Source organism: Thermobia domestica, chromosome 10, assembly GCF_964235325.1.
Source record: "Thermobia domestica chromosome 10, izTheDome1.hap1.1, whole genome shotgun sequence".
NCBI classification, from domain to species: Eukaryota; Metazoa; Arthropoda; class Insecta; order Zygentoma; family Lepismatidae; genus Thermobia; species Thermobia domestica.
In genome coordinates, this window is record NC_137463.1 from 220,713,616 (window position 1) to 220,741,164 (window position 27,549).

At 37.0% G+C, this 27,549-nt stretch overlaps 1 protein-coding gene across 1 annotated transcript in view; it reads right to left on the reverse strand.

Annotated features, from left to right (window-relative positions):
* Positions 1-24,702, reverse strand: part of Gdap2 (ganglioside induced differentiation associated protein 2) — a 250,942-nt gene extending 226,240 nt beyond the window's left edge. Inside the window, exon 1 of the mRNA XM_081729124.1 lies at positions 24,503-24,702. The gene's annotated coding sequence lies outside the window, so the exon portion shown is untranslated. The remainder of the gene's footprint in view (positions 1-24,502) is intronic.
* Between the last annotated feature and the right edge of the window lie 2,847 nt (positions 24,703-27,549).

Below are 27,549 nucleotides of genomic sequence, written 5' to 3' on the forward strand. Positions count from 1 at the left end.
AATTTCTCTAATATATTACACGTTGGTCAATTAATTTCCTTCAATCATACAACTGAATCCTTTGTTTATTGGATCCAAAAATAATTAATTTTCCTTCGTAGACATAAAAATCTGTCAAACGTACTTCAAAACATACACAACGAATTACTGCGCAATGAGCAAAATATGCATTACCTAATGGGAGAAACAATTTCATCACTGTTTTCAAGTAGAACGCTATGTTTGGAACCAATTGAATCACAATAAATGAATGTGAACAGAACTTCTTCCTGGCACTTCGCCCACATCCAGTAAAGTCTTCACGAAGATAATACATGAACATAGTCATGTCAACAGCTCAAAACAACATATGTGCCCGAAAACACAAAACAACTTCCTACACTACACTTACGAAACCATTCGTTCTGAAGCTGCCTTGGATATTCTGCTTTAACATTTACTATACTTGGAGAGACATTTCATCATTGTGCAGGGAAAACTTTCTGATGCTTCTACCATTATGCGCTATTAAGTCAGTAATAATAGTATAGATAACGACTGCTGGTCACAAATAACTAAAGAATTAAGTAATTAAGGGTCCGTGTGACATTGTTTGACAATTGTGGCAGGGACTAATGGTGTGGTTCTGTCATGCAGTGATTCTGAAGGCAAGATTAGTGTGGTGGGGAACGACCTTTACGATGGAAGTTGCTTCTGCATGACAGCCTACACAACCGCCAACTGCCCTGGATTTACGCCGAAATCGTGGTTCGCGTCCTTCATAATCTGAATTGGCTTGAGTTTAGTGTCCCTTTCTAGCACCAAGGAAATATGAGACGTGAACCTACAGTTTAAAATGGAAACAGAACCACCATAATGAATTCGTTTGAAAGTTCTCTTACCGGGAATCGAACGCGGCTTCACCAAACCAAACGCGTGCGCAGACAAGCGGGGAAGGCCTTCATACCCTTGGTGCTGCATTAAGGCGCCTCCTTTTTAACCAACTGGGAAGCTTGCCTAACTAGGAAGCAGCCTATTTATATTTGTTTGCATACGTTAGTATAGATCAAATATGCTCTTGAAAGGTTCTATACTAGACATATGTTTTCTATAGTTTACCTTTGTTTTCTTTCGAGATTTTTTTTTTTTTTTTTTTTAATTCGACCCAATACCTATGCCGATATCTCAGCTTAGCACTATCCTCTATGGATGCTTCTCCTATATGCTAAATACGGTTGCATACTGATCTTATTCCTATATTGATTTCATTCCTAAAACATCCCAGTTTCCCTAAATCAGTGCTATTCACCCCCTTTTTTTTTTCTCGTGTACTCCTAGACACAGTTCGCCATCCAATTGTGTACCCCTGAAGCTGTTTAAAAGAAATTAAATTCAAATGATCTATTACTAAACTTAATACACATACATGTTCTGTTGATTAAAAAGGGGGACAAATAGAGACCCAACAAAAGGACAATCAGTGTGCCAATTAAAAGACTGTTTACAGGGGGATAAAGTGCACATAAAAAAATAACGGGAAATATCAAAACATATGGGAGACATCCAGGCACCCATATGAGAGGGGATTTTCTCCAACTATGATCATTCAATAAATATTGGAAATATGCTTATTTCAGGATTACGTACCCCCAGAAACATCTTCGCGTACCCCCAGGGGCAAGGACACCGATCCTAGGGGGCTAGGAGGCCTGGGCGCCCCAAAGCTCATGTGGGCCCCCATTGTATTTATGAATATACAATATTTGGCATAATTTGAATGCAATTTGTCTTAAAATCCTCATATATGTCATCTGCATCTGAATGGGCCCCCAAATTTACAGAGAAATCGGCGTCCTTGCCCAGGCCTTATAGAGAAATCGGCGTACGCGAACCCCCGGTTGAATAGCACTGCTCTAAATCACTAATGACTCCCTTATCTTTGCTCCCTTTCTGAACAGTTGGCTGAGGCTTTATGGCCAAAATAAGAGTACCTCCACATAAGACTTGACGAGTACTTCCTATTTACACCTATTGATCAAAGTCTACCTTCTGGGACCCTTGGCAATGGAACTCTGAATAAACCTCTTAGTTTACATAAAACGCATTTCTTTTTTAAAAAAAAGCAGAACACATTTAACAAAACTTAAAGAAGAAATCAGTAAAATCACATTATGAAAATCCTAGTTCATTTCAAACAAAACAGGAAAATAATTTCCCGTAAAAATCAATGGGCTAAAGAAAAAAAAGGAAGTACCCTATACTGTTAAACAAATAAATATACAAAAAGTTTTGCGAAAAGAGCTTATGCAGATAGATATCCACTTTCATGGACAACTGCTTACCATATACTTCACTATTTTACACGTTTGGTAAACTCTGAGTTATTTGTGTGATACGAAGTCTATTGCTAATTATTTTTACTGGCTGTAACACCGACAGTCTACATGACCACGCCTCACTAACCTAACAACCTGAAATCTAAACTCCGCGTGACTCCAGAACTCTCATTCAGAAAAAGAGCAGATAGCAATCTGTCTTCAGCAATTAACTGTGGTAATATATGCATTTTACTGTCGAGCGATGACAAGCAGAGAAGAAAGTATGGTGATCCTGAAAACAAAAATGGAATTCGAGATTTCAACGGATTTACACATTTCGTGCCCCATACGTACCGAAAATGTTATTTTTTGACATTGTCCGTTTGTTCATCCTGATAGATGTCGAAAAGTAACTTTTTTCGATATGTTACTCTCCTTGCAGATCTACCTGTTTGTTCTGATGTACGTTCGCCTAGAGGCCATACCGTTCAACGTATCCAAACCAAATTTCACACTTAAGGTTTTTATGTGATTCTCCATGGTGGCTTTTCGAACTTTCTTCTCACCCTTAAAATTAAGGATAGCTTACTGAAAGTGAAGATCAAAATTTGCGATTTTCGCAAAAATGGCTCTAATGATTTTGTTTACATTTCATAAATCAGTTTTTCAATAACAACCCCATACTGTAATACGTGTTTCGTCTGGGAAAAATTAAGAAGGGGTAGTTTACTCTTAGTGTTTTTTTTTTTTTTTTTCTTCGGACGACTTTCTCAAAAACGACTCACGTGATTTTGTTCATATTTCACAAATACATACTTAATTAATAACCTGACAATATGACATAACTCATTTTGACCTCAGAACGTCTACAAGGAATTCTTGGGTAATAGTTTTTTTTTCGGACAAGTTTCTCAAAAACGACTCAGGCAATTTTCTTTGTATTTCATAAATATCCTGACAATACTGCATATTCCTTGTCCTATGATAAAAAACAGTAGTTAATTTATAAATTAATTCATACTTTAAAATTACTAAATTCATATATAAATTAATACTTTTACTAATAATTCTCGTTGCATCTCCTAACATTAACAACGTAAGATAAGTAACACTGTAGATGTAATAGATCACTTAACTTTTAATCGGAATTCCCTCAATCCTTTGAGAATGCTAGCATTTTCACTACCTACATATCATGCTGTATAATATTATATACATCTGTAATATTTACTACGGAATTTTTGTTTAGTTAATGACCAACAACTTGACTCTTTCAGGGATTTCAGGAATATGTTAATTTTGTGGTAACATACACTCCTGGTAATGAGTTGTATTGTCCCTCCCCCGGAATTAATGATTAATCATTGAAAACAATGAAATCCATCATTATTTTGTTGCCAACTTCAAGTTATTCAAGAAAACATCAGAATTGCCTCGATTTCTATGCGTTTGCTCCAATGAGCCACAATGTTGGATTCTGTAAAATCCATTAGATTTCAATATTTAAAATAAATAAATAAATAAAGTGTTATAGCACTTCTGCTAAAGGTACGGATGTATATATACTGTTTTAATACACAAGGTTAAATACATACAACGTATATATACGTTTATACAAGGGTTGAAAAAAGATTTTGCTAGAGCAAGCAATCATGTCTGACCATAGAAAGACATTTTAACCTCCAACCTGGGAAATCTTCTAAGAACTTTAAAATTTGGTGCGGATTCGTTAAATGGTATTGTCTCTAGGGGAGTATGGACGCATGAACGAACGGACACATGGACATGCATTCAAAAATGCCTTTTTCGGCAGAAACATGTAAATCAGTTAAAGGCTCGAATTCGAATTTTTAAATATATTTTTTTTATTTATCTAATAAATCACCAGATACAGCTTAGGGGCCATTTTATACTGGATATCTAACCACAACAACAATGAAAAGAATTGGGGATGTATCGGCCATGGCGTATTTAGTAGGTACCATCCCGGCATTTGCTGATAGGACTGAGGAAATCCTTGGAAAATATCAGTCAGGATGGTCGGCAGCGGGAATTGAGCCCACGAACCTCCCGAATGCGAAACGAACGCTCTACTACTTAAAGCTACTTCGCTCTGTCACAATCACTATATTTTCTTCTCTTCTATTGCTACTCGTAAGTAAAAAGAAAAGAGAAATAAACGAAGAAAACCTCTTATTTTCTGAAATCCAAATCAATACATTTCTATTACAACATGTCGTCTAACGTGAAGGATGCACTTGACACAAATTGACGTTGAAGAAAATTCATAAATATTGCAAGAAAACATATGTCGTAAACTGTGAGCTACAGTTTGATTACACGAAATCAAATACCACATGCAACAAAGGGAGGTGACCTAATTAGTTAAACAACTACAGAAGACATCCACAAATGATAATTTGTTTTGAAAATTAACTTGAGACGCCTAGAATCTTTTGCACCTGAACTGTCAGAGAAAATACGTTAGTATAACACAGGGTTGGCTGGTTTAAGCCTTAAAACCATGGTTTAAAGCTTAAGAACAGAAGTTTACACTAAAAAAGTTAAATTTAAAAAACAAAAGTGCCACAAATCGCGTGAATATCATATTGACCTTTCCACATATCTCAAACCATATAGAAGAACTTTTCTCGTATATTACACGCTCAGGAAACATTAATGTAAGTGATTTATTGACATAAAAAGTATTTTCAGTACATGTATATGTATGAATGGTTCAGAGCTAGAGTGAACTCATATGATTCGTATCTTTGCTAACTTTATCTATTCAGATGCAAATTAAAATAAATCGCTCTATTTCTGACTCAGTGAACTAACATAGACTAAATTAGACCTTTTATACTGTATACTGTTTACAAATTGTCCATTCATTTCAATGATGTGTACTCGTATAACTGTACAGTGATTTCACTTGAGCAGTTGCGTGTCTTTATGCCCTTCTGAAGTGACTCTTAAAATATTCACAAGTATGCACGAGAAGGGGAGGTGAGGCGATTTTAGTTTAGCGTCCCGTTCAGCAGCGAGGCTATATGAGACGTGGACCTACTGATTAACGTGGAATCCGAACCACATGAGCTCCTGCCGGGAATCGAACCCGGGTCTCCCACGCCAAAGGCACGTACGCTAACCGCTTAGCCACGAGGGAGCTCAAGTATGCAAGAGAAGTACAACATATTTTTATCATCTCTTCCCCATAGATGAGATAGTAGAGACTTGTCGCCTTTATGATCAAGGGGTTTTGGGTTCAAGTCCAGATGGAAGGTAATTTCTCTCGGGTACAAATCGACTAGTGGTTCGGATCTCATTTTAAGCTGTGGGTTGCAATGTTCATAACCCTGTTGTTGCTTAAGGATCTTAAGTCCAAGCAAACTTATTTCTATCTATACGTAATCTAAATAAATACAGCAAATCTATTTAAACTTAAAAAAAAAACTTGTTTTCGTTGCTTTTAAATATTTTTTGCCAACTCCGGCATAACAAGCTTGTATATCAAGTATGTGGGTATAAAATGCTTCAATACAGTGTTCAAAGATCTCTCTTATAGATAACTCAGTGTTGGTGCCTTATTAAGAAAAGTTTAAATAAATGCGCAAAGAAAACGTTATTGTCTTGGTGTTATTTCTAAGATTGAGGACTAAAGCTTTTATGGATATTTAGGAAGTGATTCCCCCATGCCAAGTCTTAGTCATATTTCTTAGCTCACAATTAGGTAAATAAATAAAAAAAACTCTTAATTCAATATTTCAATTACATTGTAGAAGCTCTAATTAGTATTTTCTCCTCTTTCCACAAAAAGAGAAATTCTCAATTTGTTGATTTATGAAGTGAATACAACACCTAGAACGTCTGCAACCACCCAAACAGCCGTGTAAGTTGTATGCACGGACTATAAGCAGTAGGTGTTCGCCAATTATTTCTTATTTCAAAGTTCCATGTAAGTTTGAGTTGTGCGCATGGACTATAAGCAGTAAGCGTTCGATAATTACTTCTTGTTTGACAAAGTTCCGTGTAAGTTTGAGTTGTACGCATGGACTAGGTATATAAGCAACGGGCGCCCGACAATTATCTCTAATTTGACAAGTTTTACTGTAAAAATAATAAGCTAGAACGAAAATCATCAGAAAATATTGCATGGTCATTGGGGTTCACGTAACTGTAGAGTTCTAATTAGTATTGAAATATGTGTATTTACGAAGGGAGGGGGAAGATTTCCAGACTCATACAAAAATCGTTCATGTCGGATCACAAATTTATGTTAGTTGATTAAGTACGAGGGAGGTCCAGAAACTAAGGTTACAAGACCGATATTTCTAGAGTTTCGTCTGTTAAGAGGAATCAGAAGTGTGCGATAATTGTAATCCATGGAGTTGGCAACTGTGCAAAGTTTCAGCCACCCGCCACCTATGGCGCTACTTGCAGGTAAACACAAATGGCGACTCGTTTGGAAAATTGGTCTCGCTAAGAAGTCCGCTTAGCTATTCCATTTCTGTGGGCGAAACATGTAACCGTGGCTCAAATTCAACGGCAGCTGGTACAGGTTTACAGAGAGACCGTAATGTCTCGACGACCGTAATGTCGTAAAATGGTCGAAAGCTTGCGGCTGGTAGAGAAAACGTCACCAACGAGGAGCACAGTGACCGACCCAGTACGACATCAACAGATTTGAACGTTACGGTATCTGATGGCAGAATTGTAAATGTTGTTCGGAACCACATAGGAGGAACTCGCTTCGCTTAAGACAAGGAGGTGAAACACTTCTTGAAAGCGTGGCAGAATACGCAAGGACACGATTTTTACCAGAAGGAAATCTTCAAACTAATCCCATGATGCGACAAGTGCCTTAACCGACATGGACACTATGTCGAAAACTAACCTAATGATTGTAATATCTGTTGCCTATTGGTGCTAATATGCACACGTTTGTGTCACTGCAGGCTTTGTAACCTTACTTTCTGATCACCCCTCGTGTAACCTTGTGTATGTTACGTGGAATATATGACTGTGGTGCAATAATTACTATTTTCTTTGTAGGTGTGCGATGAATGAAGCTGTAAGAATGGACAATTGCGATAGATGGGGAAGAATCTTCTTCGTATAGTGTTGCTGCTGAGTGGTGGAGATCCTTCACATGAACCTATTGGCCAGCGTGAGAGTTATTTCACAACCAGCTATGGGAAAATTGAGTGATATTATGAACAAAAACTATTTAGTGTATAATGGAACGCTTATAAAACAGGCACAAGGCAGAGCGGGTCTCAATATTTAGATTGCCTCTTCCCGTGGACACGAATATTTGTGGAAGTCATGGAGCAGGGGAAACATCAGTTGAGATCGCGAACAAAAGCTGAATTGCATAGGTATACATGCTTTCACAAGAATTAAACGATTAAATAAATAAATAAAATTAAAACATAACCCTCAAACTTTTATTTCTACAAATTAAGATCGCCTGCAAATTCTTTAGTTTCTCGCATAGCTACTCTGTAATAAAACTTTATTTCAATAATCAATAAGTTCTGGTACATTATGATCATCTGATAAAAAGTAAAGTTGGATGCGATGGTTAGTTACTAACTTAAACTTGGAAAATAACAAAACTAGTTTACAACAGTCATTACCTGAACGTTCATTCGTATCGATTCTGTCTGTTTACAATTATGCATAATTTAATCTGAGTGCGTTTCTTCGTAAATATCGAAGTTCACATTGGCAACAGTAGAAAAATGTTCTTATTGTTCCAACAATTTCCCCGTACACAACGAGACTAATTTTTTACCATTTAATGATTTCTAAATAGATTGTAGTTTAACGTACTTTCTCAGCACGAAGACTACATGCATTGTACGTGTTGTAACTATTGTTAGGAACAAACTCTTTCCTACCTACAAACCACTTAATACACATTTACGGACAAAAAGATACTCCTTTTCGTAAGTTAGCTGTCGAGGGGAAGATATACTGGGAGAGCCCTGCAAGCGAGAACACGAGAGAGAAAACATAATGGGCCTTACGCAGTCGTTTTGACTCGTGATTAGTGCCATACTAAAGAGTTCGACTAACATGTTTCCTGCAGTAGTCAGGCCTTTAGTATGACACTAATCATACATCAAAACGACTCTGCATAAGGTGGAAAATGTGTAACATTTAACCGTAGAATATACGGGTAGATTTTTGACGCTTATTACTACACGTACTTTGTATCGACTACCATACCCACAAACGGTTACAATCAAAGTGCGAATTACCGGGAGGGATGAGGGGGATTTTCCCCTTCAATCACATTTTGTTTCCCTCCCAAAGAAATCAACTGAAGTATCCCCACCGGGGATGCTCGCTCCCCCCCCCCAAACCATGCTTACTTGTTAGTATAACGCCAAATTTCACTGTTTGTTTGTTTGTTTTTTTTTTTTTGTCATTTCTTGTAAGTTTAATCTGCTAGCCGTATTTCGAAATGTAAATTAGCGATGTAAACTATTCAGTTTTGGTTATTTCTGATTTCCCATCTATTTCCACCGTTGCTTAGTTGAACTATATTATTATGACTATAGTTGTTACTTGGAAACGTATCCCCACATCCTTCAGTTTCGTCGTTCGTGAATTTGAATGTATTAATTGCGTATAACAAAGTAGAATATGGATTTATAAATGCTCTTAGAAGTTGGCCAAGAAGAAGTAAACAAATAGCTTCTTCCATCGTACTTGGCGAAGGCGGGAGGTCATATTCATCCTCTACATTTGTATCGATTATCATCTTGTTTTAATTTTTGTTATATTTCATTTTAGTTTGCAAGTTTGCTTACTATTCATAATATTTAATAAATAGAAGAAGTAGACTTAATAGAACTTTAGCGGATTATTATTGCCTGGACATCACTACCTTTTACAGTTTACGGAAATGAACTTTTGAAACTGTACTCAAAATCTGAGTTATATATTCTCTCGTGGCTATATGCTAACGTAGATGCTTAGGGTGTGTCCGTAGTGAGCAGACAAGTTAGTGAAGATGAGCAAGCGCATAAGATTAGTTTCAACATTTGCTAATACAACTGATTCTCCGTGTCTGTATAAGCACAGTTTGCTGTCGACGCCAATAATGCTGTCTGGAAAAGTTCAGTGTAGTGTTTATACTTCATTTTATAACGTAGCACATAGTGAATCAAAACAGCTGTAACCTAACAGTAAAGTAATTGTGTGTTGATTTCTGAGCTCTGTCACGGAATGGATACCTAAAGAAAGAAAAAAAGAAAAAAAAGTGCAGCATTAGCAGGAAATAGAAGCACAAGCTCGAAATTTAAGTTAAGGGTTTTTAAATATTTGGCATTCGATTTGATCTTGATGCCAGAAATCGGAACCAGCAACAATACAATACGTGATAGGCTAATACGTATTTTTAAAAAAAGAAAAGAAAGAAAAAGAAAGGTTAGTCCGGTTTAACTGATACTTTTAGTAATTTTCATAATATTGAAGTACGTTTTCTTTTGCAAGGTTGTGTAGATTTCAATATAAGCGGAAAAATTAACATATACTTGTGATCATGGCTATCACTCGGGCCAAATTATTAAGTAAATAAACCTTAGAAAGCTATGAGCACGGGTGTGAGTACAACATTTAAACACATCCAGAAAGGTTAGCTGTAGTGTGTGCATGTCAAACAATATATACACAGTTATTGAGTTAAGTTGAGTTTGAATTTAACGTCCCTTTCAGCAGCGAGGCTATATGAGACGAGACCTACTATTTAACGTGGAATCCGAACCACATGAGCTGCCGCCGGGAATCGAACCCGGGTCTCCCACGTCAAAGGCGCGAACGCCAACCACTTAGCCACGAATGAGCTATATACATAGTTCTTGTTAGTAATGTATTGACTTAATAAATCCCTTATTTATTACATATGTCATATCACATTTGTGTGTATAAGTGGGGGGTAAGGTATTATTGTCTTATTTTGATCTATTGCACCTTCAGATTCTACGTCCTGTTGGCCTAATTTTATTCCCCCCAATATAAATTATCTAATTCGCACACTGGTTGCAATATATTCAATCAAGTTTACATTCTACTCGTAACATGTTTATTTTTTTAATGACGCAGCAAACGCAAGGGAAGATTAAAGGTGGATTTATTCATACACTGTCAGAAAATCTTTTTGTACAATTTACCTCATGTAATTTACAATAAATTGACTGCGGAACACTCTTGGTCAATAAAATTTACTGCTACTCTTTTCCTCGAACCGACACATTTGATTTTCGTCAAATTCACTTGGCAGCGCTGGAAACCACACCACGATGGTCACCTGGTAACGTCTTAAGGTCAATTGACTGTCAGGAGATGGGGAAGAGTGCAGGTAGTATTCGAAACGACGAAAGAGTAGAATTCATGCAAAATGGAATACCTACCTTTCACGTGAGTGAGGGAGAGAGAAGCAAACCGATATAGCGGAGAAGCGCGGATAACAAAAGACATGTTAGCGCAGGATATGGGCAGATGCACATATGCACTGACATACATGTTTGCATCGCGCATATCCTATCCTTTCCTTTCCTCACTCTATGTACCCGGCTGTTTGAGGCGATCGCAAAGCGTATTTCGTCGTCGGCAATTCAAAACCTGCTGTGCATTTTTATAAATTTTTCAGGAGGAACGAAAAACAGTATCCTGGTTAGATTTTTCGCTTTATAAAAGTGATAAGTAATATTTGATGCTGCACGTAACTTGACACCTTCTCAAGTAATAATACATTAGAGAGTCTAAAAGAGTCTAAAAGCTGCGCCAGATAGTACTATTATCTCGAAATGGCCGAAAATGTCACATAGCAGGTTTTGAATTGCCGACGACGATTTATTGCTCATGCGTACTCTTGGAATACGCTGACCATGTATTTAAATGTAGATGGCTAATCATAAACGCGAAAGCAATAAAATCGCTGAGAAAACGTCAGCTCGAGTGTATTTAGTGCGGGTCGGAACAATAGACCGCCTGCTGTTTAAAAGATTTCAAAAGGAAGGGAAAAAAAAGGAAAGACGTGTTGCCAGGCAAAGGGATTGTAGCAAGAAACAGCTGCTTGGAAGATGGTTTGTGCAGAGTATTGGAACTCTGCTATTACACACCTGGACCTGGCAAAAAGACCTGGAAACCCTGACTGGCTCACAGTATGATTTACACATCTGGTGAAAGTAAAATTACTGAATAGCCACTTTGGCCGCGTTCGCTACAGGGGGTAACGCTTTCTCAAATAGCCTAAGATTATGGGAAATGTCCACTTCTCTTTGACCTGTTTTCCGATCACGGGTATGGAAGCCTGTTGCTCCCGAACCCTCTGCTGTCTGCCCGGAAGACCCTGCCTATACTCTCTCCTGACCCTCCCCCTCTTTATCTAAATATATGCGCAGTTTCCGGATGGTTACGGAAAAGCGTTTACTTGTTAGTATGTTTTTCTTCTTTTAGCGTATCGTGGACCTCGAAATGCATGCGCTTAGCAAGTACGAGTAGGAACCTCATTTAGTGAACGTGAATCCCTTTAAGGATAGTGAGCCTGATCACATGAGACCTACACTAAACGAAACGAGAAATTTCACGGGCCTTGCGGGCAACACCAGCTCACCCAAGTCTTTGATCTCAAAGACACCGTAACATGATTCGTAATACGAAAACACTAAAGTGATGAAGAGATTGTGCGAACGTAATGAAAAGAATTTATCAACTTGAAAGATATGTAAGTCATTACACACCATACTCCAATGATAAATATAATTTAAATGTGTTCGTGGACCTCTTGTAACGCAAAGGATTCTGATAACTTCTAGATGAAATTAAGAAAATGTACGTCTATAAATGTTATACATAAATTTACAAAACAAAACGAGAAACGCTTAGGATAGTGGGTGTGAGCACGAATCCCATTGAGGATAATCAGTCCAAGTAACACCACCTAGATTGCAATCTAGACGCTGTTGGTCCAAGCCCTTAGGGAGCGAGAGCCCAACGAAGTTTGTATGTGCGTACCTCATTTAGCAAACGCGAGCTTCATCCTCAAAATGATCATTTCTGTTCTTATGTTGCACAAGCTCCCTTCTTTCAACTTGCTCACAATGCAAGATATTGTTTGAACTTTGCTTGCTCATTATATTATTTTGTTTTCAAAGTTCTGATATATTATCTTTAACCTGTACTTTCTTTCTTTCTTTTTTTAACGACAATTGTATATTGTCAATTCCATGTTTCAGTAAGCTAACTTAACGACTTCAGCTTCTTAGTAAATGTGATGATCAAATGAAATGAAATGAAATCTTTTGAGTTTTACGTCCCACGCTTATGCCGGTTGGGCTAAAGGAGACTGTGATGATGAGTAATGAATGAAATGGTGGAATGAAGAAAGTGGGAAGAAACGGGAGAACCCCGAGAAAACCCACGCACACGGTGTTTGTCCACCACAAAGTTCACTTGACGGGGCTGGGATCGAACCCGGGACCCCAAGCACCAGAGATGAACGCTCTACCACTGAGCCACCGCGGCCCCGATGTGATTATCAAATTGTAACACTAACTAACTCTATGGTCTATGGAATATGGAGGTTCAATGCTGCGTTCACAAAAGCTCTCCACTGACTTCTGTCCTTAGTCAACTGGATCCAGTTTCTACTTTGTATTCCTATTCCTGCGAGATCCATCTTAATACTATCCTCCCATCTACGCCTAGGTTTTCCTAATGATCGTTTTCCGATTGGATTTCCAGTCTAAACTTTGAAAGCATTCCTACATTCTTCCATTCTCGCTACATGACTTGTCCACCTGAGCCTCCTAGATTTGATGACCCTAATAATGTTTGGTAAACAGTATAAATTATGTAGTTCCTCGTTATGAAGTTTTCTCCATTCCCCATTTCCGCTCCTCTTGGATCCGAATATTCGTCTCAGAATCTTGTTCTCAAATATTTTCAGTCTACGTTCTTTCCTCAGAGTAATTGTAACATTAAAAAATTAAAACATCTCTTCAACCTCAATCCTCTACCCTTACTTCTCACAAAATCGGTTCTGAAGTTCAATCTTATGTATGTCTCTGACACAGATGGGTATTTTGTAATCGGAACTCATTCGATCTCTCGCCTCTCAAATGAACTAAAATAGAATTTATAGTTTTACGCCCCTCGTTTATGCCTTTTAGACTAAAGAAAACGAGTGAGTGGACTTTTTTTTTTTTTTTTTTGTCCATAAATTAACGCGAATTCGGAAACAAATCAGCTGTTTATCACTAGAACTTCCACTCCGATCTGTTGGCAGTTGAATGATGCTCCGATTTACGTTTTCTGTTAACAGATTAACTAGATCTGGATTTTGAATCTCTTTCAAAAAGTGACTTACACCACTATGACTTTAATCCGCCTGATTAATAAAGCAAATGACTATGCAAAAAAAAAAAAAAAAAAAAAAAAAGGAAGGAAATTGAAAGGAAATTAGAAGTAAATTGAAGAATCTCGACAAACCTATGGACATAATGTTGACCAGCACAAATTCACACTCTTGAGATCGAACCAGGGACCTTTTGAAGCGGAGGTGAGCGCTCTACCACTGAGTCACCGTGTCTTGCAATTATTGGTCTCGCAATCCCTATCTTCATTTAGGCTCGTGTTCGCTATCTACTTACAGTATAGACCTAAGGCTTCTGCTAGCACGGGCTGAGACGTTTGGGCATCTTTAGTCCCTGGTTGACAGTCGAGATATCTTCAGAGTGAAAATTCAACCATCGTATACGAGTGTATCTAATCAGTGTAGTTTGTAATACCACACTTTCATACTGAAAGCGTCAGATCACACGATCGGAACTTCCACTCTATTAGATACAGCTAATGGACCAATGACCGATTCTTTTGTTGAAATGAGCAACGCCTGATAAGAACTTCCGGAACACTGTTTCTGTCTACCTCTATCTACACCCATGCTTGCGATTGTCCATGTCCACTGACAACAGGAAGTTTGTCACATCACATCTTTCTACTTTATTGTTGCAATGGCGGAAGTTCTCGGGAGATAACACTAACGGGAAAAAGAAAAACGGCGTGTGAGTCTTTAACGACGTAAAAGCCACCATTCTCCAACACTGACGCAACAAAAGATTTAACACATCTCGTTGTAAACACTAATATTTACTACATACGCAAGCACTATTTCTACGCAAGTACCTATTTAACTGTAGAATTCTACTTTGCTCAAGAATGCACTATAATTTTTTAACTGTGAGTGTGTTACGACACTGTCTTATGGTTTGTGATTATGAAACGTTATCAGTGCACAATTTTCGAACATGGACGGCTTTAGGTTTTTAATTTTGGGTAGGCCCGCTCCCTCGTTTATGGGTACATATACACATTTGATTGATTAATGACAGTAGGAAATTACTTTACAGTAGTGAATGATGCTTTTTGTTAAATAATAATCTAACATTAATATAAATATTGGAAAATATATGTACTCTGTATTTGATCTTTTAGCGTTCACACATTTTTCAAAATTTTGGGGTAGGCCCATGTACCCGGCCTACTCGCTAAAGCTGACACTGTTCGAGTAGCGAACCCTGTTCCATTTAGTTAGTTATGATAGTTTCGATATGCATACTAATCTGGTCTTGTCACAAACAAGTTCCTTATTATTAAAGGTGGAAACAAGTTTCTTAAAAAAAAAAAGAAAAGAAAAGAAAAAAGGAAATAGAATCTGATATATTGATTCTATATATTGATTGATATATTGATATATTGATTGAAGCTCGATATTGAATTGTATAAAAAGAATTAAAACTACCATCTTTCCTTTACATGTGTATTTGCTTTATCTTGTTAAAAAACACACACACACGAGATTGTATTTGTAGTGTTTAGACTTTCGAAGTGCGAGTGCTCTTTCCCTCCCTTCCGTTGGTCATGATGGGGGTAGCATGCTTAAAATCGTTGCCTAGGTATAAGATTTGTTCTTTCTGGAGAAGGGGGGCGGCAAATTGCCTAGGGCTAGCCAGGGTTTGAAAAAACCCGGGTATTTTTGAAAAAACCCAACCCACCTGGGCCCATGTGGGTTTTTTCGGGTATTTTCGGGTTTTATTGGGTTTTTTCGGGTTTAATTGGGTTTTTTCGAAATATTTCAATCTCTTTGGGGTAAAAATGTTAAAATATGATTTACATTTTATGAGTGTCATTGTCACAACTTGCAACAACTTTCTATTCACTGCTGTTTTGAAAAAATTGCCGCCATTTTTAAATTTTATATTGGATCTCCGAAAAAATCTATACAGCAACTTTAGATCATCTTGTGCTTCTACCCTCAAAATATCAACTTAAGAAGTCCGAAAATTGCACCCTGTAGCATGGATACCCGCTATTTTGAAAAATGGCCGCCATTTTGAAATTTTATGCCGCCAAAATGTATACAGCTAATTTAGTCTCTCGTGCTTCTACTTTGAAAATTTCAACTTGAAAGACCTAAAATTGCGCTTTGTAGCGTGGATATCAGCAGCGGCGCAAATTTGTCTTCAACATTGGGGGGACGGGTAAGACGGTATATATATATATATATATGCGATGTACAAAATATTTATGAAGGAGAAAAACAATGCTGGGGAGGATTACCCATGTCGGTCCCTGCGTCCTCCACAGGGGACATAAAATATGACGATATTATTACTACTTTACAACTTTCAAATCCGACTGGCAATATTGAAAACTGTTACAAGGGATGATCCAGATATGATCATTCCCTGTAAACAGTTTTCAATGTTGCCAGTCTGATTTGAAAGTTGTAAAGTAATAATAATATCGTCATATTTTATGTCCCCTGTGTGGGACTCAGGGACAACATGGGTAGGGGAGCAGAGTTGTCTTCAACATTGGGAGGCGGTCAGATTTGAGGTTTTTTCTGGAAGGTATCAATTTCATCTCCCTTTCCTTTGTGACAGTTGGACACAAATCATCACATTTCTTCCTAAAAGACACATCTCCAATCGGATTATTGAGGGGGACCGTTCCAAGATTGTAAGAGATATGTCCCCATCATCCCCCCGGGATTTTCGCCAGTGGATATCAGCTATTTTTTTTAAAAAAAAGCGCGCCATTTTGTAATTTTACGTTGGTATGCTGCCAAAATCTAAACAGAAAATTTAGAGTGTCTCTGGTTTGTATCCTGAAAATTTAAAAGACCGAAAGTTGAACACTGTGTGGTAAAGGCAGACAAACGAACAATCAGAGTCATCCTAGGAGCCTCAGTGATGTTCGCCAAATATGAATACCAAATAGCTATATTAATTTAAAACAAAGACATAATTCATCAAAAAGTCTTAAATATTTTTCAACGTAAAATAAATGGTCTTATTGTTGAAGTTCACTTTCGATGCTTTGTGCATTCAATTACGGGAATTACCCGAGCACTTGTTGCAAGACCGTTCTTTTCCGAAAATTAATTTAAAACAATTAACAAAGATAGGCCTATAATTCATATTTTATAAAGTAAATGTTTCAAAATGTCTAAAATGAAATGAAATATCCTCCAGCGTAAAATAAATAGTTTTATTGTTGAAGTATTCACTTTCGATGCTTTGTGGGTTCAATTGCGGGAATTTCGCGAACACTTTTTCCACGACGGGTTTTCCCTCAAAATGCAGCTTGCTTTACTGTACATCGCAACTTCCATTAATACTAAAGTTTGAATGCAGCACTTAAAATAGTAAGCGTTACGTAGTCTTCGGAGCTCCGAGCATTAAGCTTCTTAATTTTGACAATAATTTTTACGTTATGACTGAACTTAACTGTTGTTGTTGGAAAACCAAATTTTACTGAATACTTTTGTTACCATCAAAGGTAAGAAATAATACTAATAGTTTTACTAATGTATTTACATATTTACTGTTAGTACCGGCACCTATGACCTTAAACCCGTCAACGTATGAGGGATAACGTCCCTCGGCGGTGACGAGTCAGGAAACATACTATTCATGGAAAGTATTTTCTAAAATATACAATCGCTTACTTTACTTCAAATAGGCTATAAGCATAATCCACACATTAATTTGTTCTACAATTATCTCAAGCTAAGGTGAGGGTTTTATTTATTTATTCATTCATTCAGTGCATTTAGAGCTTTATAAAGGTCTTATGTTGAATATTGTTGTCTATCTTAACATGAAAGCATATAATTCGCCCAAAGAAAGTTTAAAATCCGATAAAAATAACTTTTAATGTGATCACCTTAGTTGTACCAATAATACACTAACAAAAAAGTCAAAAACCCAGGTGGGTTTTAAAATGGGTTTTTTCAGGTGGGTCCAACCCGAAAGGGGCTAGCCCTGGTAATGGTGTTGTCAGTCAGTCCGTGTACCGAAACAAAATACTGTAAGTAATGCGTTTGACATTATATTGTAAACCATCTCAACACTACGAGAATACTTTAAAACAAATCAGCAAATTATTATTTTTGACTTAGTGGGTCCAGAAAAAGCTTTTTTTTTTTTTTTTTAACTGAACGTTCTCAGATTATACCTTTGATTATCACACCTTAAAGACAGTGTAAGAGTATATAAAAAATGTATAACGAAACCCTGTTATTCCACAAGTCAGAGAAGTAACAAGAACTGACAAATAAAAGACTCCATATATTGACTGGCAGAAGATCAAGGACGGTACAAATTCCAACCTTGTTTTTCATATGGATTGAAAAACATGTTTCAATTAATTAAAACAAAGCTATAGGAAATGTCTATAAAACAGTTTCAAGGACATTAAAAAACAGCCGAAGAAAGCACTAAAGCGCAAAAATTTCGTGCATGAACAATCAAAGGCAGTGGTAGTTTCTCCGCATTAAAGGTGGACATCCACACTATCTATAAGTTATAAAAGGAAATCTACGGAAGTAACATACTCGTATGTTAAATTAATTAATTAACAAGTTAGTGTCTTTCCTCTTGATAATGACATTTCTCTCTTTCCTCTTCGACTTCCGAACTCATCATGGCTTGCACACTCAGGCCTGCTTATACGTATAAATGGACACTTGCCCAGGGGCACGGCACAACGCTCGCGCAAGGAAACAGAAAATGCCATTAAGCTGAAAGTAACCCTTAAAAATAATTAAATTAGAATATGAAAGATGCGAGACACGTTCCTTATTATGAACTGTACTCGTCACGGTACTATTATTAGTGAGAGCGATAAGTAGTACTGTAACTTGCGGGGGGGATACAACTGCCTTCCCATTTAAGTTTTCCCTCGATCAAAGGGGCCCACTTCGAGATAAAACTTCCTTACTGTATACGATACGATACGAACATGAAGGTATAATTGAAGCATGGAATAGGTTCACCACAGAAAAAAGAGAAGAAAAAACTTAAATGAAAATGTGACCTGGGGCTATTTCAGTAAAATCTATATATATAAAAGAGAACGCACAAATCCTTTGTGAACTCATCACGCTAATACGGCTGAACCAATTTCTTTCATTTTTGGGGGGTTATTAGGATTTGGACCCTAGATGGTTTTTATCATATCACTTTAATTTTTAATTACCAGTGTCTTGAGATAATTGACCATTCAAGTGTTCATACGTACAAATCCTTTGTTATTAGTTCATCATAGGTAAAAATAAACGTATTTATATGCAACCCGCATGACCATGTGACTCGGCGGGTTAACATAAATGACAGGCGATATAATGTTAACATTTACTGGAATCTACTATGGTTTTTATCATATCACTTGAAAGCGAAAAAGTAAAAATTATCTAATTAACGAGGTTTATTGCGTTCCGGGGTGACCGCAGCGAAGCGGGGTGAACGCTGCTAGTCTCTACTATTAGCCTCCTGCCCCAAAATACATTTTCCTTAAGGTTTTAAATTATGTCAAATATTGTACCAGTGACGACGACAGTTTTAACTTCTTGGTAGGGCACATATGGCTGGTTCCAGTGAAAAACCGGCTAAGTCAGGAAAAGTAAATTTTACAGGAGAGCAGTTTAAAGGTAAATTTTACAATAGTTACCTGGCTAATTTTGACATAACCATATGCTATAACTTCCTCAATTTTATGAATTCGCCTTAGCAGCTTCTACACAATGTAGAACTCACTAAAAGAAACTTACGCCTCTAAACTCTCAATTTTCAAAAAAAGTCGACTTGGGCTAAAAGGACTAATGTCACTTTTTGGCAAAAAATGAGATGTTTGTCAAACTTTAACGCGTATAAATGGATATTTTCTTGAGCAAGAAAAGCAAATGTTAATATGAACGATATATACTCCAAACTATTTCGTGCTGACATTTGCTCTTCTTGTACAAGAAAACATCCATTTATAGATGTTAAAATTGAAGTGTATCTCATTCTCCCCCCCCCCCAAAGAAAATGGCCCTTTTAGACTCAAGCCACAGACATATTACAATACATATCAGTGACGATGCTAAAGGGGGGGGGGAGCGCTCTTCTTCCCGGTGGAAACATCAGCTCTCCAGACATGTTATGCTGTAAAGTAGGCCAAGTAATGTAAAACTATATATACATGTATGTATATATATAGGGTGTCTCAAAAGTTCGCTGACCTACGGTAACTGTTATTATCAGAGTTACAACAAAACGTAAGAGGGAAAACCACCTCCAAATATGATGTTTTCAATCTAAAGTGAAGGATTTTTTTTTTAATCGGACGAGCAGTTTGGGCTGTACGCTCTTTATGCGTTCAATGTTAAATAAAAAATGCAACGTTGCTACTTACCTGAATGCAGCCTGGCAATTGACACGATAGCATACAAGAGAGCAACTTCATTTACTTGTGTTGTGGGTCTAGGTAAATGGCAACGTTACACTTTCATTAAACACTGGGCACACAAAGAGTGTACAACCCAAACGGTTCGTCCGATTAAAAATTCCTTCACTTTAGATTGAAAACAACATATTTGCAGACGGTTTCCCCTCTTTCATTTTGTTGTAACTTTGATAATAACAGAGTTACCCTATGTCGGAAGACTTTTGAGACACCATATAAATACTCATAATGATAGTTTTAAATTACTTGGCCTACTTTACAACATAACATGTCTGAAGAACCGATGTTGCCACTGGGAAGAAGGGCGCTTCCTCTCCCCTCTGGCGTCGTAACTGATACGTACTATAATTATTGTCATTATATGCAATAATATTATTAACATAAAGTTAAACAATGGAAAATGCTAAGACAAACCATGATTATACACTTCTCATCATTGCATTAACAGTTTGCACAATGGAATTTACCTTATGCCATGGAGAAAAGCCCTATAGCCGAACATGCCGCGATCTGCGATGTGATCGCAGAAAATTTGCAGCGCCTGTGCAGAAAAATTGTCAGAGGAAACAAATATAGCCAACAGAAAAAAGTAAAAACATGTCTGCTATGTGTAGATGTCTTAAATGCACGAACGATTCGCATAAATATAGTTTGAACTGTTTTTTACGTCGCGTAAAGCGTATTTTTAACAATCACAAGTGTTTCTTCTGTAGAATTTTTTTTGCAGAATTCCTGTAGAAAATTTTTGCAGAATTCCTGCAGAAAAATTTTGACTTACAAAAGAAATAGTATAACCCATACGGTTCATTATGTTTGCGGTTCTTAGCCTGTAATATTCTTTTTCTTTTCTTTTTTCTTTTTTTTTTTAATCTCTCTCTCCTCGTTAATTCTATGTGTACTAAATCCTTGATATTTTCACTATGGTCAATCAGATTGACTATGAACCAACAACTACGTTCGTTCCATTTGTCAATCGTAACCTTCCCTACAATTATAAATTTCATGCGGCAAAAGGATTGCCACATAAAAAAACGAATTAGAAACGCTTTCAGCAAGAGTATTATAAAAGTGTATTTCACTGTAAAACACTGACATTAAATATATAGGCCCATTTTAAACAAGTGGCCAAAGGGCCCCAGGCAAATGTATGTCATTTATAGAGTATTATTATTTTATTCTTGTGAGTGGTTGCTGCATGGGCCCCAGCACACTGGTTTGTCCAGGATCCTCATAATGCTGTTAAAATGGTATCCGTCACAGACTTACTTCGCCTGGATCCACTCACAAACCAGTGATACCAACCCGTGCGGAGAATCCAATTTTATGGAAATTTTTTTTACATTAATTTTTCAAAAAGAGTCAAAGGGAATTTACAACGACATTTGGAACACAGAGCGATTTTTTTTTATTATCCACGCTCCAATAAAGTTCTCTAGGGGGCCAAGAAGTAATGATAATGAGTCAATAAGCATGAAACCAGTGTTAATTGTCAATTTGTAGTCTGAAATCTAAACCAGTAATGTAATATATATATAAATTTTGTTTTATCAGCAATGTTGATTCTAGTGCGGAAGTGATTTATGGAGTAACTTCATGCACGATTCTCAAAAATTCAGCATAAGCAAGGAACAAAAATTGTGCTCTGGTATTTAAGGACACCAAATGAAAGACAAACAGTGAAGTTCCAAAACGTTTCAAACAAAATGTATGGAGAACGAAGTTTTTCTGGTTCCGTTATGGTAAATGTGGGGGGGGGGGCATCAAAAGGTGTGGAGACACTGTATTTGTGTCAACAAAACAAAACCAGTTATTTTCATTGATTAAAAATAAAAAAAAAGAGAGAGAGAGAGAGAATAACATTAATAAGCTATTTCTGAACATTGTCGTCATGAATTGGTGTAGCGTGGATAATTCAAAAGTAAAATGAATCTTTTGCCTCTCACGATGGAATTTTATATTTCAAGCTGGTATTAGCGTCACGTACCTTTTTAGTTACAGACAGGTGCTTCTAACTGTAGCGGTAAGCTATAGCATAGACAGAGCTATTTAACTTGGGTGTCGCATCAAGGGTGTCACGAAATGTTTTGTTTTATTTAAATTCAGAATACTAATAACTGAAAAACTTTTATAACCAATACATTAAATCTACTTCTTTTCGTTCAGTGCATTAACTACGTGATTGAGAAATTGATTTCTACAATTTTGTGACAGTAACATTCAAAAATAGCACTAGATATCAAGACTGTTCTTAATGCTGTAAGAACGCGAAAGTGAGATCGAATAATGAGGAATACGAAAAAATGGGTTTCACATGGTCAAGCGAAGAAGGATGTCCTACACCGGAGTGTTTGACACGTGAAAAAAAAAAAAAAAAAAAACTGAATGGGGTGTCGCCATAAAAGAAAGCACAGGCATAAATTAAGGAAAGTACAGGCATGAATTAAGAAACTAATCTATGGCCACAGTGACACTCTGGTTCCAATATAAACAACAACACGTGTGTCATTTTACAGCTTCAAATCCCTTAATTTCCAATTTCGTTATTATTTTCAATCCTTACTATAAAATAAAATGTCATTTTTTTTTCTTTTACGAGATAATATTTACATCTCCCCCAATCTTGTACATGTAAGATTTCCAGTGTTACTTTACAAAATATGGCTGAGGAAGCGAAGGGGGTTAGAAGCCCCGCAGGGCTCGTTGTTTTCTACCTTTATCACAATTTAGACAAAAACAAGGTGATCGGTTACGAAGCCATGAAACGAGTTAGAGGACATTCTAAATGTCATCCTTGACTGCAATTAGTCGTCCAAAATTTCAAAAACTATCTACTACTTTAGTGTATGAAACAAATATAAATTAAATTAACCTGATATAATGATTTTCATTTATTCAACAAAATATAATATCCACTATCACAAATTAAGACTATGGTTCAATTTTCATGCTTTGAAATAGTTTAATAAAATGTCCAGATATCTCACAGTGGACAACAGCGATTGAGACTATTCATGTGAATTTCACTTGTGGAGGGTTTGAGATCAAACAGCTAAGAAACTGTAATAGATGATTCACAGAGGAAACATTGGAAAGATAACTCCAAAAGCAGGGGTGCCCACAAAGGGGGGCTATGACGCAAACTGCGTCATTGAAATATTTGGGGGGGGGGGTAAAAATCTATATAAATATGTTTGAGGGGTGTAAAAATTAACCGAAAAGATTTATTTTCATGGAAGAACACCTACGGATAGACAATTGAGAGGGGTGCGTCATGGACATGAGGGGGGGTGGGCACCACTGCCAAAAGTACAAAGTTTCGGGAAAATTTAGCAAAATCTTGTAAAATCTCCAAAATCAATTTAAAATCCTTGTTTTACGTCCCACGATTATGCCGGTTAGGCTAATGGAGACGGTGATGATGAGAGATGAGTGAAATGGTGGAATGAAAATAAGTGGGAGAACCCCGAGAAAGCCCACGAGCACGGTGTTTGTCCACAAAGTCCACACGGCGCGAGCTGGGATCGAACCAGGGACCCCAAGCACCGGAGGTGAACGCTCTACCACTGAGCCACCGCGCCCCCTCCAATATCAATTGAATAAAATATTTTTAATCCTGGGTAACAGACGTTCTTCCAGAAAAGTTTTTTCGGAGAGTGGGGAAATCAAAATGTGAGGAAGCTGGACTCGGGCATTATTTGCTAAAGGACATGTCCTACAAAAGAGTAATGTATGTAATCGTAATTTATTTTAGCTTCGAGGAAGAAGGGGAGGATTTTTCCCCAGAACAGCCCCGTAGCTAGAACACCAACACAGGGGGGCTAACTTGAAATAATTTTTCACTCATTTATAAACACCAACAAACTAAGTTTAGGGGGCTGTTCCCCCTGGTCACCCCATAGCTATGAGCCTGGCCCGAAAGTATGGCAGGAAGAAACATTGCTGGGTAACGCAAAACTAAGTTCAAAGGAAAGCAAATGATAAAATTGTCATTAATTTCAAACACAAATTCGGTGCAAGGGCAATTTTGGTATAACCATAACTCGATTCGCTTACACAACATTTGTGTGCATGTGTATATACACAGGAAAGCAAAAGTTGAGTGCCACATTCTAGCTACTACAACGTCATTTACGAAGCTTTGTTTACAGTTATTTGATACTGGTTTCACATTACTACCATCACCCATTTCCGACTTTACGAGCGAGATTACATAAAAAAATATACATATATATTACTTCTAATCAATGCAGTGAAGTTCTATTATCAATCTCACTGAAGTCTTCAGTGTGTGAGGCGGAAAAACAATGATTACAAAGCATTCATCTCCTTATATTACCCCCAAATCGCTATGTGTACATTTTAGTAAATATATTGAATTAAGCTTGAGTTGTACTTACATCAATTAAGGATTACCACAGCCGGGAAAAAATAAAACTGGAAGGCGCAGATAAATGCCACTGATAAGTAGTAATCAATCACAGATTTATATTCACAACATACACAAACTCTGTTTCAGCGTATCCATCACTTCAACAAACAATACACATACCCACTCTCCTCCTTTGGTTTGGCTCAAGTTGCTGCGTTTACTCTGACAGATGTAGTTCTCTACAATTCCGGTAGGTAGCAGCAGCGAAAGCGACCACAAACGATTACTGACCAGAGAGCGCGAGCGTCGTTAACCTTCGTGAGATTTATGCATAAGCTATAACCTTGAAATTGTGGAGACAATGCTATACAACATCGTAATAGTTAATTTATTAAAATAATAATAGTAACAAAGTTTTAATATAGAAAATATTCTCTTTCTACTGATCGGCAATTTATCTTTCTAAATAAGAATTCAGAAAACTAATTATTATTATTATTATTGCCAGTGTTCGAAGTGAAAAAAAAGCAGAGGCGGTATGAATTTTTTTTACGATTTTGACTCGACATACAGTCTATCTAAATGTTTAAATGCAGTGAGGGTATGATGCCTAAAAGATTGCATTTCTATTTACACAATGGCTGAAAACCATTGGAGAGAGCTTCTCTGTAGTTACAGGAGGGGGACGTGGGGAGACTTTGATCCCCGCACAACAACTTTCTGAACAAAAAAAAAAAAAAAAAAACCCTTATGTTATATTAGAGAGAATTATGCAAGAAAATGCTCATACCCGAGTTTTTATCTTAACGATTTCGTGCAGGAAAACTCCCGGATCCCCCATTCGAATATGGGGTATTCCAAACCCAGTAAGGCCTGCACCCACAGCATACAACCCCTAAATACGCCCATGCTCAAAACATGACATTTATATGAATTAAGACAAGAAAGCATACACATGCATACGAAAGAAACAATTCAATATGGCACATCAAAATATTAACTAGATGAACTTCTTTGAAAACACTTCATTTTAAAAACAAAAGGTGTGAAAATGATAAAAATGTTGATGTTGTCAACTTCGAAATTATTTCTACATAAGAAATAGTCTTTTAACATGCAAAGCAATTCGTCAATTACTGTGTATAAAAATGGATTTATTTAAGGTATTTGGCGTCTACTCTCCAGTGATGGTATGTCTTGATCATTGCAAAACCAGAGGCGGTATGCCTTTATCACTGTAAAACCAGAGGCGGTATGGCATACCACCGCATACCGTCTCATTTCGACCACTGATTATTACCTTTCAAAATCTCGGGTTTTTAAGAGTCTTCATCCCGGCGAAATTAAAATATCGCTAATTTTACAGTAATTGTGCGATATCTTCAAATAGATAAAAGATAATTGAAATATGGAACAAGAGCGTCCTAGACAATATTATTTTGCGTGAGGTACCGTTATCACAAGTCACCTAGTGGCTTTCCGTTTTCAGCTGTTTAGAAACGCGAAAATAAATGCCGATTTTCAAAATGGCTCGAAATCGAAAGCAGATAAGTGAGTCATGATAACGGTTTCTCATGTAAAATAATATTGTCTAGGGCGCTCTTGTTCCACATTTCGGTTATCTTTTATCTACTTGAAGATATCACATAATTACTGTAAAATTAGCGGTATTTTAATTTCACCGGGATGAAGACTCTTAAGGGAAAATGTTAGACTTTCCGTTAGGAAACAGCTCCATCAACCCGTAAGTAGCTTAGATTCATGGTTTGTTCGATTGGAAAAATGAAATGAAATGTAATATTTCAGTTTAACGTCCCGCAATTATGACGTTTTAGGCTAAAGGAGAGATGATTAAGGCAAATGAATGATAATGGAAGAAGTGGTGGAATTAGAAAGTGGGAGGAAACAGGAATACCTTGAGAAAACCCACGGATGCGTTGTTGCCTACTACAAACTTACTTGGGCGGAGATCGAAGCAGGGACTCCACGCACCAGAGGTAAGGTCTCTACCACTGAGCCACCGTGCCCCCCTTATCTTAATAGGTGGAGAAGTAATTGTAGAATATCAATTAATATGAGATGGGTAAATAACGAAACAATCTAGAAAAATGTGATATCATCTGAAACGAAATCTTACACACCACACACTTTTTTCTTTCACTTCGTTTTAATTAAGATAGAATGATTTCCAATAAAAATGGATGAAAATATGCCATTTTCGAATAAAATGGATGAAAATTGCCATTTTCGAATAAAAATGGATGAAAATATGCCATTTTCGAAAAAATGGATGAAAATATGCCATTTTCGAATAAAAATGGATGAAAATGTGCCATTTTCGAATAAAAATGGATGAAAATATGCCATTTTCGAATAAAAATGGATGAAAATGTGCCATTTTCGAATAAAAATGGATGAAAATGTGCCATTTTCGAATAAAAATGGATGAAAATATGCCATTTTCGAATAAAAATGGATGAAAATGTGCCATTTTCGAATAAAAATGGATGAAAATATGCCATTTTCGAATAAAAATGGATGAAAATGTGCCATTTTCGAATAAAAATGGATGAAAATATGACATTTTCGAATAAAAATGGATGAAAATATGCCATTTTCGAATAAAAATGGATGAAAATATGCCATTTCTGTGAAGAATGGGAACACAATTTGTCATTTGGTATATTGGGGACATGGTAGCTCTGTGGTACTGCGCTTATCTCTGGTGATGGGGTCTCTGGTTCAATCCCCGCCCAAGTAAGTTTGTAATGGACAACATCGTGTCCGTGTGTTTCCTCAAAGTACTATCGTTTCCTCCCACATTCTCACTCCACTAATCCTTTCATCATCATTCATTTGCCTTAATCATCCATGTCCCTTAGCCTACAAAGCACAATCGAGGGTTGTGGTGGACAAACATCGTACTCGTGGGTTTTCTCGGGGTTCTCCCGTTTCCTCCCACTTTCTTCATTCCACCAATTCATACATTTCTCATAATCACCGTCTCCTTTAGCCTAACCGGCATAAACGTGAGACGTAAAACTTAAAGATTTCATTTCCTTTAAAGATATAATC